The following is a 6,151-nucleotide window of genomic DNA, read 5'->3' as shown; positions in this document are numbered from 1 at the left end:
GATGAATAGGGTGACTCATTTGGGATGTTGTCTGGATGGGGCTCTCATGAGTGGAGCTGCTCTGGCCCTTCTTGCATCCTGTCCCTTCTTTCACGTCTGTCAGGTGTCTGCCTGCCCTGGAATGCCTGGGTCCTGGGGTAGATGTTTGTTCTGTACTGACCGATATTGCCAGACAGTTTTCCTACATGGTTGTACCAGTTCATGTGGAAGTGTTTTAACTGGTGAGCAGCCATCGTATTCTCTGTTCCCTGCACCCCAGTGCTGCTCTCTGCCATCGCCATGGGCCTCTTCAGGACCCTGCCCACCACATGGTGGGTGGATCCCACACACATGTGGTTGGCCACTTCCCTGACCGATGGGCAGCATATGACATTGGCCACTCTGGGCAGTGAGACTGTCCTCTCTGCTCCTGGGGCCTCACCCCCTCCTGGGTGCATTTCTGCCAGGGCCCATCAAGGCCTTGTACCCATTGCCAACTCCTCAATGTGGGCCCTCTCTTTCTTACTTCCCAGAGCCACGGGAGATCTTACTTACTCCCCGAGCTTCGGTCATGGCTGTGTCAATGCCTCCCTGTCATGGGACCCTTTTTTCTGAGGGTTAGCCCTGGCCACCCAGCCTCCACTAGATGTCCCTCCTGGCCACACCCTGGGCTCTCAGACTCCCTGCATCCAGAACAGGACCTGCCATCTGCCTCTCAACCTCGCCTTCCTCTATGCTCACCTTGTGACCTCAGAGGGGGCTGGTGGGCCACCTCGCTGGGCATGCCAGTCCTCCCTTTGTGGCTCAGCCAGTCCCTGGCCACATGATTTCCATTCTTTCTCTCTAATCTCACAAATATTTCCTCTTCTCTCTACCCCTGCAGCCACTCTGACTTCCCCTGTTGAAAATTATCACTCCTCTGTCTGTGTCCCCTCAATGGCGTACATCGTCAGGAACTTCTACTCATCATAAAAGGGCCTCCCACGATGGCCTGAAAAAAGACAGGAAGAGAGATTCACAACATGGCTGATCAGACAGCTGTGTGAGCCTCACAGCCACAGCACCCTCCCCAGAGGTTTCTGCAGCTGCCACCACCTCCTTAATGACAGACAAGCTTGGCCTAGACCACCTCCCCTGTGTGCCTGGCAGAGGACAGTCAGCCAGCAATCAGCCCAGGGGACTCTGGCCAGAGCAACCAAACTAGGGCACAGCCCTTTGAGCAATCCAGCAACTGGTACAACCATGTAGGAAAGCTGTCCAGCAGCATCAGTCATCACAGAACAATTAGAAGCAAATCTTTCCAAAAATAATCGAGCTTTGAGTGTTCTTCGAAGGACAAAGAGTGGGAGTGCAGTTGCCCACCGAGCTAACCAGGGCAAGGAAAATTCTGAAAACATCACCACCCCTGAAGTCTTTCCAAGGTTGTACCACCTGATCCCAGATGGTGAAATTACCAGCATCAAGATCAATCAAGTGGATCCCAATGAAAGCCTCTCCATTATGCTGATGGGAGGCAGTGAAACCCCACTTGTCCGTATCATCCAACACATTTATCATGATGGGGTGAATGCCAGAGATGACCAGCTACTACCAGGAGACATCATCCTAAATGTCAATGGGATGGACATTAGCAAAGTCTCTCACAACTATGCCCTGCATCTCCTGCGGCAGCCCTACCAGGTGCTGTGACTGACCATGCTGCACAACCAGAAGTTCTGCAGCAGGAACAGTGGACAGGCCCTGGATGCCTACAGACCCCAGGATGACAGCTGCCATGTGATTTGCAACAAAAGTAGCCCCAAGGAACAGCTTGGAATAAAATTGGTGTGCAAGGTGGATGAGCCTGGGGTGTTTATCTTCAACGTGCTAGATGGTGGTGTGGCTGATTGACATGGTCAGCTGGAGGAGAATGATTGTGTGTTAGCCGTCAATGGACATGACCTTCAATATGGCACCCCAGAAAGTGGTGCTTATCTGATTCAGGTATTGCTGGCCCTCTTCACCACTGTATGGACTTATGCAATGCCAAGAAGGTAGAAATCTGCACTATGATCCAGTGTCCAGCTCTGAAAAATGCTGCTCCTTGTGTGGTGGCATGTTTGACTCCTACCTCTCTGCTCTTGGAAGTTGCTGGCCTATGTTGCATCCTGATAGTACCAGCAGTTTTTATCAGCCATAACAATGGCAGTGGCGGGCTGTCTGGAGTAGCTGCTGCCATCACACTGGCTACAGCAGGGAGGCACAGCTGGGACTGCAAACTCCATGGAGCTGGTGGGAACCTGGGACAAGTGGAAGCCCCGCCCCTTCTGAGTTGGTGGGGCAGGAGCTCCCTGGGTGCAGCCACAACTGCCCAAACTGTGGCTGCAGACCTGGGCCTCCCAGGCCATGGAGCAGGCAGGGGCCCCACCCCACCAGGTGCAGCTGCAGTCCACCCAAACCACTGCTGTGGACCCAGGCATCTCTGCACTCTTAGGGGCCCAGGAAGGCTCCCCCTACCCTAGGAGGCTTGGAAGTACCTGGCTTCCCCCTGCTGTTGGCACCCACTTTGATCTTGGAGCAGAGTTGGGGCCAAGCCCAGGCACTGTCAAGGCCTGGCCAGGTATACACACACTCGGTGCAATGCTGACCTGCCAGTCCCCTGCTGCCTCAGCTGTCTCCAAACTTTGGACACCAGCAAGCATAAGAGAGAAGCCAATGGGGTGCAGATGGTAGCTCAGTGCTGGCTTGCAGGTGCCCCTTGGCACCTGCAGCTTGGCCACCATGAATGGCAGCAGGAGGCAAATAGGTTCCGGGGTGGAAGAGGGTGGGTCTCTGGTGAGGCCCTGCCTTCAGGCCAGAGAGGGCCTGAAGGCTAGGGGCCAGGCTGCCAGTTCCATGGACCGAAGTGGGAACTTGTAGTGCCTTTTCCAGATCCACCCATGGCTGCCCATGGACCAATTGGCACTCACTTCCTCCCTCTGAGACCCATAAAAGCCCCAGGTTCAGCCAGAGCTAAGCAGATGTTGGGATAACCAGCTGCAGAGAGGAGCTACCCACTCCAGGGTCTCCTTTCTGCTGAGAGCTTCAGAGAACAATGGGATGACCTGCCTGCAGAAGGAGCTACCCACTCCAGGGCTTCCTCTGAGCTATTCTATCACTCAATAAAGCTCCTCTTCACCTTGTTCACTCTCCACTTGTCCACATACCTCTTTCTTCCTGGATGTGGGACAAGAACTTGGGACCTGTTGAATGGCAGGTCTGAGAGGGCTATAACACAAACAGAGCTGGAACATGCCCCTTGTTTGTGACATTGCAGGTGAGGAGAAGGAGAAAAGAGCTGTAATCCTTCAGAGATCCCAGACCTGGGAGCTCCCTGAGCCAGGGCTGTGCCTCCCTCTTTTGGACCCTGCAGTTCCTGGAGTCTCCAAGCTTCTAGGCACCACTGTGTCCCCCGGCGGCAGCCATGGAAGCTACTTGCACTGCACCTGGTCCAGCTGCAGCCTCACAGAGAGCCTGTACCCATGCTGGCACCTGGAGCTGCCCGCCCTGCTGCAGCAGCCGGCGTGCCTGTGTGCAGTGACCAGACCCCATGCTCATTCACTCACACACCCCTCACCGCCCCATGCCTGGCTCGCTCTCGCCAGTCATGGGATCCAGGCTAGTAACATGAGCCGGCACAGCCTGCCAGGCCAAGTGGGCAGAATGAGCCCAGAGGGTCCAAGCAAAACTCAGGCAAAAGTTACCACTGGCCACAGAGGTTTGTGGCCACAAAAGCAACACCTCAAGGATCCCATAACATTTTGGAGGGCTTGTCCAGCGTCTGCAGAAGGGTGAGTAAAAGCAGATCTACTCTTTTATTTTATTTTTATTATACTTTAAGTTTTAGGGTACATGTGTGCAGATCTACTCTTTCTGTCCTTTTTTCAAAGTCTCTAAACTCCACAATAGTCAAAATGAAAGAAAAATACCAGGCCTCTATCAGCCAGTTAAGAGCAACTAGTGTGGCTGCCAGACTTAGGACACGGAGGACAGGCTTGCTGGGGAGGACACTGTCAACCCTCCATTACCCTCAGATGTTGGGACTGTTGGCTTTGTTCCAACCCAGTTTTCTTTCACAGAGGTCTAGCCATTGTGTGGGACCAGAAGGAGGTCCTGAGGCAACTGAGGGTATCTGGCCAAGGCTACCCTTTGGCCTAATTCAAAGGCCCCTGGACTAACTCCAGTCCCTGACCACCTGTTACAGTGTCAGCACTAGGACCTCCGGTCTTTCCTAACATTCTTTCTTTCTTTCAGGATATCAAGGTTCCTATTTCTTCTTTATGTACAATGTTAAATGTTAAGGATGTTGCCAGGCACAGTGGCTCACGCCTGTGCCAGCACTTTGGGAGGCCGAGGTGGGTGGATCACCTGAGGTCAGGAGTTCGAGACCAGCCTGGCCAACATGGCAAAACCCTGTGTCTACTACAGATACAAAAAAATTAGCCCGGCATGGTGGTGCCTGTAATCCCAGCTACTCAGGAGGCTGAGGCAGGAGAATTGCTTGAACCAGGGAGGCGAAGTTTGCAGTGAGCTGAGACTGTGGCACTGCACTCCAGCCCAGGTGACAGAGCAGGACTCTGTCTCAAAAAAAAAAAAAAATGTTAAGGATGTTGTTGCAAACCAGAGCTATTACTGGATTGAATGAGCATTTGGTTTAGTCATCAAAAGTCTAAAATGGAAGGTTAAGAGTAGCACAGAAGCCAAGTGTGCCTTGGTATCTGTACATAAATTTGTGGCAAAAATGTTCTTGTCATTTCCTTGGGTGACAACTTAGTGCCAACACCTTGAGGCACAGAAAAGAAGCACGGCCTCAGGAAGGAAGCCTTTCTGTAAACGTGGGGGCAAATGGTCCATGGTCCCATATGTGCAGAACTTCTTTGCCTTGCAGGGTAGCCTGGAACTTTGCTGATGTAGGATTGATTCAGCCCTCATACTGGCCATCTCAGGAGAGGCTGCAAGGGGCAATACCAGGGAGGCAAACCCCAGAAATACCTCCAGCAGAAGAATCAACCCCCTCTGCTCCTCCCTATCCAGGTTATCTCTCAAGCTTGCCCCAGCCTAGGAATCCTCGTTTTAGGCAGGTCCCAGTCTCAACTGCCCCTACAACAGATGCCTGGTGAATATGGCCCCATTAAGGTCCAGGACCCCTTTTCTCTACAAGACTTAAGGCAAATTAAGGAGGATCTTGGCAAGTTTTCAGGCAGCCCTGACAGGGATATAGAGACTTTCCAGAACTTAATCAAAATATTTGAGCTCTCCTGGAAGGATGTCATGTTACTTTTGAATCAATCCCTGACCACCACTGGAAAGCAGGCCACCCTGCAAGTGGTAGAGAATTTGGGGGATGAGCTTTATATCTTATATAGGGCCAAGGAAGGGAATGAGACTTATATGATTGGAAAAATAGCAGCACCACTGGAGGACCCTAAATGGGACCCTAAGGATGAAATGGGAGAATAGAGGGGGAAACACATTCAGGTGTGCATACTGGAGGGCTTGTGAAGAACTAGAACTAAGCCTCTCAATTCCTCCAAGGTCACCATGATAGATCAGGGATTAGATGAGAATCCCACTGCCTTCCTGGAAAGGCTAAGAGGGGCCTTGGTAAAGCACACCTCTCTAGCTCCTGATTCAGTTGAGGGACAGCTAATCCTAAAGGATAAGTTTATCACAAAGGTGGCCTCCAGATATTAGGAGGAAGCTACAGAAACAGGCTATAGGACGAGATAGTACTTTAGAGAACCTCCTAAAAGTGGCCACCTCAGTCTTTTACAATAGGGACCAGAAGGAAGTCCAAAAAAGAGAAAGGAAATACAAGAAAAAGGCAGAGCCTCTAAAAGCCACCTTGCAGGCTCACAAACGTCAGAGTTCCCAGGATGCATGACCGTGAGGGGCGTCTCAGGTCTTTCCTCCACCATGTCAAGAGTCATGGTAAAAATCACTGTATTATCTGCCCCTCCATGAGTTCAAAAGCTAGAAGTGTTGAAGTATTGGCCATTTGGCGTGGCTAAGATCAGGTAATGAGAGATTTAAAAGGACTTCTTAAAGAGGAGCCCTGTGGTTAAAAGTCAACTTTTGGGAGGCTAAGGATCATGAGGTCAAGAGATTGAGACCATCCTGGCCAACATGCTGAAACTCAGTCTCTACTAAAAGT

The 6,151-nt window shown here is 51.7% G+C and overlaps 1 pseudogene; it reads left to right on the top strand.

Moving 5' to 3' along the window:
• Positions 1-279: 279 nt before the first annotated feature.
• On the top strand, positions 280-5,457 carry LOC134738758 (E3 ubiquitin-protein ligase LNX-like; annotated as a pseudogene).
• Positions 5,458-6,151: the final 694 nt, after the last annotated feature.

The sequence above is a fragment of the Pongo pygmaeus genome, chromosome 19 (genome assembly GCF_028885625.2).
Source record: "Pongo pygmaeus isolate AG05252 chromosome 19, NHGRI_mPonPyg2-v2.0_pri, whole genome shotgun sequence".
In the NCBI taxonomy this organism is placed as follows: Eukaryota; Metazoa; Chordata; class Mammalia; order Primates; family Hominidae; genus Pongo; species Pongo pygmaeus.
Note: the sequence above shows the minus strand (reverse complement) of the source record. Positions and strands in the feature narration are given on the sequence as shown.